Source organism: Pygoscelis adeliae, unplaced genomic scaffold, assembly GCF_000699105.1.
Source record: "Pygoscelis adeliae isolate BGI_AS28 unplaced genomic scaffold, ASM69910v1 Scaffold96, whole genome shotgun sequence".
Classification (NCBI taxonomy): domain Eukaryota; kingdom Metazoa; phylum Chordata; class Aves; order Sphenisciformes; family Spheniscidae; genus Pygoscelis; species Pygoscelis adeliae.
Window position 1 is genome coordinate 2,155,620 of NW_008824935.1, and position 10,378 is coordinate 2,165,997.

Consider the following 10,378-nt stretch of genomic DNA (forward strand, 5'->3'; position numbering starts at 1 on the left):
GCCTTGCGTGGGGCCCAGGCGGTTCCAACACAATACTTGCCCTACAGCAACTACACAGTTTTGATCAGGACTCACTCCAACTCCCTACTGATTGTTCCCATTTACAGTGCAAGCTTTGAGCAGGGGCAAGTGCTGCATGGCTGGTTAGTTGGTGAGCTCTGTGCAGGCATATTGCTGAGTCCCTTGGTGTAAACCAAAAGCTACAACCAAAGGGTAGGAAACAGAGGTGAAAAGAAGGGAGTGATTCTTGCTCTGGTGGCAGTCTCTTCCCCTGGAACCTGCTATGCCAAGGCTATCGGGGTCTGCAGGCAATGGCCCACCTATCTCCAGGAGGGCCCTGTGGTCTCAGGGAGCCCTGGTCCCTGGTGCCAGTGCCCAACCTCCATGGTGTCGAGATTGTCATTCATCCCTTTCAGTGCCATGCAGCAGAAGACCAGGAATCCTTTGTGTGCCCCTTCATGATAAAAACTATCCAACCTGCCAACCATACCCTAAGCAGGACACACCAGTCACTGGCCGTGGGGAGGACAGCCTGCTGTAGGGAGTTTTGTTCACCAAAAAGGAGGTGGCATTTGGAAGTAGGCACAAACCCTTGCTTGTGACCATTTGCACAGCTGTATGTTCTCATTAAAAAGGATAGTGAATTTATCAACAAATGCATCGGTACCCCTGAAGTGCTCTATTAGTTGGTGTGAAAAATACATTAATAAATCCTACACATTATGAATTTGGATGTTGCCTAATGTTTAAATTACAGCACAAAAATGGAAAGCCACGTCTCACATGAAACCTTTGCCTTCCTTTGCCCAGATTGTGTGCAAGAATTCCCTAAAGCTTCTTCTGTCCACCAAGGTGTAAAACTCTCATGTGGAGAGTCTCCCCTGCAGAGTAGGGGGCACAGTGGTACTGCTTCTACACTAAACTATTTGTGTTTGATTCATACTGCACACATACCGATATTTGTGGGGATGTAAAGAGCCTCAAGATGCAAAAGGATAGTATCATATTTAAATATAAACTGGATAGCCAACTTGAGTGGTTTATATCACAGAAATTCCTGGAAATAAAATAAAGAATTATGAAATATGAAATTTCATTTATCCAGATACAGAAATAACCATTTCACAACTAGTCTGTTAGCACAGAGCCAGTAGTACTGCTGGACAGGATAACACAGGGAAGCAGGCACTTGACATGTAATCCCTGTATTTCCTCTTTTCATATGAAATTCTGCTTACATAGACAATCACACAAACGATGCACATAATACTTGTCGTCTTCTCCTTCTTAATGCATCGAACGTAACAATATAAATTTAAAAGAATGGCTTTTACCCACACATTTAATTTGAAATAAAATTAAAAATTGAATTCCCATGAGCAAAAAAAATAAATTAACATAGACCTTTTCACTTTTGCTCTTGAATCTCCTTTACTTCCAACATTGTATGTTAGTAGTCATGCATGATCTTCTGTCTGGACTATGCTGCTCTTTATGCCAGCTGCAGAAGTGAATTGATGCAGTCTGCATGGCAGTGTACGTATGCAAGACGCAACCTGCTTGCTCCTGGTGACTGTGAGTACCAAGTCTCTGATAGAGGTTTTGATCCACTTTGTGACCTTTCTCCAAAACACTTCTTACTAACTTAAAAATTTTTGGTTGATTAAATTTGTGTCTGCTGTCTCCTATTTAAACAAACAAACAAAACAAAGAAAAAACATGCAGAGGTGCTGTGTTTGGTATCTACGCATGAGCAGGAGGCCTTGATTTATTTGCTCTCTTGTTTGCATAGCTCTAACTATGGTTATTTATCTGGATTATTTATTATTCATAGATCTCTGTAAACACTGGCTACACACGCCATCGGTATGTTTGCAGTTCTGCATCTGCAGTGATGGATTCTGACCAGCCTTTCAGAAACATTTCGTAGTCACTTCATTCTAGAAAGAGCATCTTGCTGATTAAGGAATAAATTTGAGATCTTGACCCCATATTCAGTCAGTCCTTTATACCAACTGACTTCAGAGTAATAATTAGGAATTTTAATCTCCACATAGGCTTACAGGTTGTAACAATGAGTTTTATGAAGAATTAACTATTTTCAGCTGAACCTGTGACACTCATACTAGGTATACAAACACAAAAAACATATATACAGAAATAAAATAACTGTTTCTTTATGTCTTCTTTTTACTTGTTTTGATCATAAAATATCGAGATCTTGCTGTAGTTTTCAATCAATATGAAATGCATTTTGTTTATAAATGAATATTCTGGTTTGCTGCACTGATTTATAATGAGTAAACAGCAGCAGCTAAGTATAGAAAGATTAATTTTCACTTTTATCATTCACTTGCAAGAAGTTATTCTCCAATTACTTACTACCTGTGGAATAATACTGAAATTAAAATGAGAAACCCAGTCAATATTGCATGCATCAAAAATGATGAAAATCTTCACTTACTGAGAACTGTGAAATGTTTATTGGTTTTTAGACATAGAGTCCTCCAGGGAGTGCTACAAATCCACACAAACTCACTGCATCTTTGATGTTGCATTTGGAGCGTTGATTTAGACGAAATATGTGTAAAATCTCCTGTAGGCAGACAGCTCTCTAGTGACTATACATCTGCAGAGGCTCAAGAACATAAATTATTCCAGCATGAGTCTGGAATAAATTATGCTCACTTCACAAACTCTAGATCTGCCTGATCCACACAGTAGCAAAGGAAAAATTGTTGTGTTTTAGAGTTAGGGAACAAGAGTTTATTTAACCATTCTGTATACATGTGTGTAATTTTACACTGAATTTTTTTCTAAGTAGCATAACGTTAATGAAACCAACAAAGGAAAGAGGACTTGTGACAGTAGGACATGAAATGACGTGAGACTGGCCTGGTACAGCAGGTTCCCCAAGCTACATCAGAGCCAAAGGTAGAGCAGTTGCCTTCTCTTCAGGAAAAAATATCTGATTTGTTCTCTAGTATTTTCCTAATTATTCTTAATTGTTTTTGCTGCTGGTGAGCACTGGGCTGGCATCTTTATCAGGCTCTCCAAGATGTGTTTCCTGAGATGAAATAGCTAATTTAGTGCTCATCGCCACATAGATGTATTTGTTTCCCCTACATGCATTGTCATTATTGAACTAGAATTTATTGACTTCTATTTTATTACCCAGACACTCAGTATCAAGAGGTGTTTTTTTTAATTCTTCACCTAAGTTTTAGTTTTTCTATCTTGAGTAATTCTGTGTTAATATAGATCTCAGCCCAGATTCCTGTGGGTCTCCAGCAGTAACCTCCCTTCCTTGAGAAAACTGGCCATTTATTCTTCCTTATTTGTTTCCCTCATGCTTTTCCCAATGGTGAACACGCTGTGTTTATCTAGGAAACCGAGCCTGATTTGTACTGTCATATTGCAGCTACAAAAACTGTTTCAGGCAATGAAATATGTAATTAGTCTTCCTTGCCATTTGCCTTTTCTTTTTCTTTCCACATTATTTCTTGATATAGTTCTTATGTCCTTTTTGCTTCCTTTTTCTGTCTCTTATCAGTTTCCCTCCCCGTCTCATTGTGTTCATTTTCTCACCCATCCACTTTCCCATCCAACATCTTCTTCTCCTGTTCAGCTTTCCTGCAGGGTCTCAACCCTTTCCTCACTACTCACATCTCTTTACGCAGGCTTACTAGAGCTAGAATAACTGCATATAGGTATCATTTCTCTCCTTACTCTATCCATCCCTCTTTCACTAAAAATGGAGGCAACCAGATGCAATCTGTGCATGAGTCAAAGTCACAGTACCTAGTGGAAGTCTCTCCACTGAAGTAAGTAGAGTGTGAGTCAAGTTTTCTGTGAAAGCAGGCTGACTTATGTGTGAGGCTGGTTTACGGATAGACGCTGCACTGCTACTCCCAGCAGAGTTGGGTGGCAGGGAATATGCCACCTCTCCTCTTGGGCTGTTCAACCAGGTGATTTGGACTTCATGATAAGATGGGGAGATTTGCCCCAATGGGTTGAGGTGCACCAGGCTGAATCATACTCCTCCCGACTCATCTGCCTCTCTGATGAATTGCATGCAAGGAGTGAATAGCTCTAGGACAAAAACTGTAAAAGTTCGGCTATCTATGCCTTTCCTAATATTTGGCAACTAGGGGATAACAAAGCTGCCAGCGCATACAGAGAAGAATGAACGAGCCAGTGCACCAGGCAGAAAGTTGATTAACTCACCTAGGCTTGCTGCAGACGCCTGTAGAGGCAACAACAGCAAAACACAGAACGCCGAGCATTGCAGTCACTAGCTTGGAGAACTGCGTTGAATTTTGCTCTTCGGTCCCATGACTCCTGTAAAAAGGGAGCAACAGCAGTACTCAGATGTGTTAGCGTGATCATAGCAGAGATGGAGCAGCCATCCTATCTCCCGTCTGTCACCGATGGAGCAACACATATTGGGACACCATAGTGGAACTTCTTTCCCACATGATGGAACCTTCCCACATGGTGGGACTTCTTTCCTCATACCTCAAGCCTTGATTCTCTTAACTGCCCTTTTTGATGCCAGCAATTCCTTTTCTTCCGCATATATCCAACATCCTTGGTTTATCCAGTCATCACCAGGGAGCTCTGTGGGATTCAAGATTCCCAATACATGGAAAATTTTGTGAGATGGGAATATGTGGTGATGGGTGAGAAAGTGGAAAAGATTATTTCTGTGATGTGGCATGTTACTTTTACCATTCTCAAAGCCATTTGTCAAAGCCACTACGTCAAGTAACAGATAACAGGACATTGTTCTTTAATCTTTACAGGGAAGTATCCGTATTTTTCAGCTATCTCCACTGGACTTTGTTCTTACATTCACAAATATCTTACTCCTTCAATGGCACCGAAACCAGCAAGGACATTTTGTAGAGTGAGATATTCTTCCACCAAATAAATACTCCCCGTGAGAAAGCGCAATGGACTGAACATATTTGGCACAGCGAGGCAATCTGCAGAACTGGGGACAGCATGGGGGAGTGAAGGTGCCACAATCAACTATTTCAGTGAAAATAACTGAATGAGTCAGCTGTTATGTGTTAGAAGTCGTAATGGCGGTAACGACCACACCTTGGGGCCACGCTGCTCTCCTCTTGCCAAGGATTGTTTTCTATTGGGTGACCTCTTCTTCAGGGTAGTCAGGATATTTCTGCTGTTGCAATGCTTTCGCACAAAGGTTCTTTGTGCCAAATAACGTCATATTTGTGCCAGAGGGTGTTCATGGTTATTGTTTCTTCAATGCGTATCTAATTAATTTTGCCAAAGCCACACACCTTCTGCCATCTGTCAGGTGGCAAGAAGAAAGAATGTGGCTCCAGACAGCCAGACATTTTGAAGGACCGAAGAACATGTGGTGAGGTGAGAAGGATATGGAGACAAATTCAGATCATCGCCTCACAATACCTTCTTTTATATGATAGCTTACGAATCATAATGGACTTATATCTACAGTATATAAACCAGGGAGTTAAAAACCCACAGATTAAGAAATTGCAGCAATGTTACGAAGCAAGAGACGCTAAAGCCCTTTTTGGTCTAATATATCAATGACAACAATAATACAGTTATTGTAATGATTCTTTTTAACCAGTAAGCTCCGTCCTTATAGACAATGCCCATGGTTTATACTTCCCATAGGAACAAACATGTATTGTCTTTTACCTTAACTGTTTCCACATTTCCATATGCTTCCAGTTATTTATCTTAATTGTGGAAACAAAAACAAATACACAACATGTAAAGAAATGGCTTGACCTTCCTTCCATAGGCCACATCCTATATTTTTTGCATGCTCCAAAGCTACCTTGCACTCTGATTAACTTGACTAGGAGTTGTGTTTGTGTATATACCTGCACAAAACGTATATATAACCTGGCCTCACACGGCTCCACAGGACTGAACTGAAATCCCAGCAGAACTTCAGCTATGGTATTAATCATGTATTCATGACTGAATGTGGGTTGCAAGGAAATATTTAAGAGTCCATAGAAACTTTTCTTGAAAGTATGCAATCCCTAAATATTCAGGTTTACATTATGGTCCTTTCGTTAGGATTTATTCGACTGTTTCATATTTGCCTTTCTGTTTATTTTGTAAAAGTATACTTGTCTAGCACACATTTTTATGCCAGCCTTGCTTTGCATTTTTACAGTCTGCTAATTAGACCATTTTAACTAATTTGTTTGCATTTTGTATGAGCAAGTTGGGCTTTTGGATTGACTAATGTAATTGCAGCCAGTTTCTGCCAAATACAAATTACTCTTTCTAGTGTGAGCTAGAGAGAAAAGTAAATATTTAATAGCCATCAATACCCTTGCAGCATTTTAGAGTGTGCTTTTTTCCTATGGAAATTTTAAATAATTTCTTCAGTGCTTGATTGCACTTTAATGTTAAGAAATTATTTTTTAATCTTTTTTGAAATAGTAATGAATTAGACGTTTTAGCATCTCCGTAAGGGTTTTATTTCTGTGCACTTTGCAGTTTTAAATTCCAAGCTTTAAGATCTGGTACTTTCACGTTTGAAGTTTACTTGTGTAGCTTTTTATGTATTGAATACTGCCTCCTGAAACCATTTTCCTGGAAGGTACTTGGGTTTTAATGTTTCTAAGTGGATGAAGTCAAGTCTTATAGCAATGTTAAATTGTGGGACCTTTGCCTGCTTTCCCTTTTTTTAACTCTTTTTCAGAGGAGCATAGGAGAAGGCAGGAACTGGTTACCAAACCTCAGCATTATTGGTATCTGTCCTTTGAACAGCAAATCTTATGTCCTTCATCTCTGCAGAAGCAGACATAAAGGCATAGGTGCACCAGAGACTTAAGCAGGTTAAAGCTCCCCAATTTTCAACCTTACTATTCCTGGGGTACTTGCTATGGTGCTGCTTGCCAGGGCAAGGCAGCTCTCTTCCTTCCCTCCTCCTTCCTCACGCCTCCCTCCTGATGTGACCTGTGCAGAGGACAGGGGTACGTCTGCCTCACCCGAGGGGCTGCCTCCGAAATGCTATACAGATCAGGGCCAACATAAAAGCGCTGAAAGGTGTTGCTTTCTGACAAAATTTGGTGATGGTGCTCTTCACCCCGCTGTACCCACCTGCACGGTGTCAGTGCATTTTCCCTGGGGTATGACTGTTTTGGGCTCTGATTTCTTTTCCCACATGAAGCTTTCAAATGCATGGGTCCCATAAGTGTCTTAACCAATGCCCTAAAGAGTGGGTCTGCTTTTGCCCTCTGTCCCCCAGTGAACGTGGGAATAATCCATGGGAAGCAGAAGGGTTTGAGCAGGAGCGGTGGGTAATGGTTAGCTGGTGCTGGGCTTGCCTTAGTGCGTTTCTAACCTTACCTTACCTCTTGTCAGTCATCTTGCGCAGCTGGTACCGGTCCTAGGATGCTGTGGGAAGGAGAACCTGCCTCTGGCCATCTTACTGTTTCATCTGATGAAGCCAAAATGGTAATAGATCAACAGTGAGATCCAGCTTATAAGGAGAGAGAAATCAAAACACCTTTTAGCTGAGTCCTTGACATGTCAGTACTCATTTTCTTTTCAGATAGGGTGCAACTTCATGTAATATTAACCCATCCATAATTATTAATTAAGAGGGTGAATACATAATCATTGCCAAGTGACAACAGAGGTCCATGTCATCATCAGGCTATATAACCAAGTTCTGAATTTCATAACCACAACAACCAAATTCCTTCTCTCTGTCCCAGTCCTGTTAGTCAAATGCGTCACGGAGCATGAAACAACATGTTTTTGATGGATGCTCTATCACTATCCCTATCTTCGCAATCCTCCCACCATGCACTAAGAACAGGTGCATTGCAAAAGGTAACAATCTTTTTTTGTTTCTGGTATTTGCCTGGCCTAGATGGACGGGCAGGTGATTTGAACGATGAACTAACCATGCTGTTCTGAGAAAGTTACTAATAACAGGAAGTCTTACCGGCCCTCCTGGATAAGTTTAAGTGTGGCATTTCGTTAGTAAACCCAGCACTGCCATTCTCGGATATCTGCTAGTCTCACAAACATCAGTAGCGAATTTGAGCATAACTCAGTGGTAGGATTTGTCTACCTGGATTAAAACCTGATTTTTTTAATTTAACACTGCATTTAATACTAAAATTTAATACTGAAAAGCTGTAATTAACTTCACAATAAATTTAATAAAGGTAAATATAATACAAAATTTCTGGTGTATATTTTCCATTATGGACATGGTCGCTTTTTGGGAACAGTGCTCTGGGGCCCTAATTTATACTGAATTTCCTGAATAAATACTTTTTGGTCCTAGATACAGAGAAAAGTAACTTCCTGTGTATCCTTATACTTGTTATTTGTACCAGTATTTTGGAAACAAAGAGGACAGATTATCAAATGGATTTGAGTATGTACCCAGTACTTTTCTGAGTGTGCCTACCTGAATACATATTGAAAAGCTGGTGCGATTTTGGTACCCCTGAGAGGAGGTAAAAGGATGGAGGCTTTGAAGATGTTGGTACCATCACACAAGAGGTCTGTCTAAAATAGCTGCACAGATCGTCTTTAGAAATGAGAAGGAAGTTAGGTTATTTTCTCACTTCTGACTATTCTACAATTTATCCATGCCTATGTTCTCTTGCTGCTAATAGGATTACTCACACAAGTAACACAATAGCACTTTAGCCTTAAGCAGTTGGCCTCCACACTGATATACAAGTGAGCATGTCAGCTGGTGCTTACGGTGATGCAGAGAACAAATTAACCAAGAACTGGACTGGCTCTGTTTTAAGTCATAGATAACTGAAATCTATTTTAATCATTTCAGTCACAGGAAAGTATTTTCTAAATGCGTTATGTCAAAACATCCCCAAAAGTGACATGTAATCCAAGGCACATGTTTTATTCTTGATTACATTTGCAAATTCAATCTCAGTCCTTTCAAGGCATTTTGAATTTAAAGTAATATTGTTAAACGCTTGTGTTCTTGATACTTAACTAAAGCAGTGCCACAGGAATATTCAATGAAGGACTTCAGCACAACAATTCATTTATTCACTGAAGGCCCTGTCTTAACAACTGACAATTTTTACAGATCTGACCCCCCTCCAGAGATTTAGTCATTCTCCAAAATGTAACAGCAAGAGATGAGAAGGTGTTAAAAAAATGTATAGGACTTTCCAAATTGTTCAATAAATAAATATCCAACATAAAATACAGATGTTTTTCACCAGCTACATCACAAGACCTTTCAGTGTCTGCTCTCTGCTTATGAACTCTCTATTTCTGTAAAAGCCTATGAGAACCAATGTCTTTACAATGTCAGGTCCTGGTAAATCTATGCAGGCAAATAAATCCCAGACATTTAGTTTTCTAAAGCTATAATGGTGTTTCTCACACTGACTCAACCTGAATGCTTCTGCTGTGCTAGGTTGTGTCTGTAATTTTCAGAATTTCATATTTCAATGCAAAATTATTTGTTTGAAATTTTGGCTATTTCTAAGCCCAGTATTTCTGTGCCTGAAGGGTAGCTTGAATGTAAGGGATGGTGCATGAGTGTCTCTGTGTTGCTGTAACATTCCAGCAGGACAATTCTTGATCCAAATGATGAACACAGAGTATGGTATAGCAGTTAGTTCTTAAACATACACATCCTCTCATAAATTTGTGCTCTGCCCGTGACAGTTTTCTACTAAGGATAGTCGTATTTGGAAGACAAATTTCCATGTAAATGGCAAGCCATTTTGCAGTCATTGTGTGAACTAAGAGGGGAAATGCCAATCATCAATTTTAGACTATTTTATTTATACCAAGCAGTAGATGGTTCTAGTGTTAATTAAACTCTTTCGAATATGAGAGCAGTGAAATGTTGTCCAAGAGAAATAGTTGGTTCATTTTATGTCATTTGCACCTGTAGTTTGGACTTAATAGACCAAAGTGAAGATATGTATGGGGAGGGTACGTGAGGAAAACCTGCATGCAAAGCAGTGATGTGAATAGTATGAAAGAAAGAAAAGCTGAAGAAGAAAAAATAATGGTCTGATTAGGTGCTGGTGGAAGATTTTCTACTCACCTGTGCTGGAAAGTGGTATTAAAATATCTAGTCCTCATAGAGTTCCACATTATTACAGGACTTCTGCAAAATTTAGTGTCTTGATCAACACCTGGGTTTGAACCTCCAAGACTTTAGATCTACATCTGGCCATCACCTAAGTAATGCACTTTGACACAAAGCATTGCTTGTGTTGCTGCTAACTATAAAAATTTGTTCGCAAAGATGAACATCACTTAAAAAGGTGATAAAGACATAATGAACAGGAGCCAAACTTTTTAATTGTTAACCCGTTCTATAATGTATGTGAGGTATACT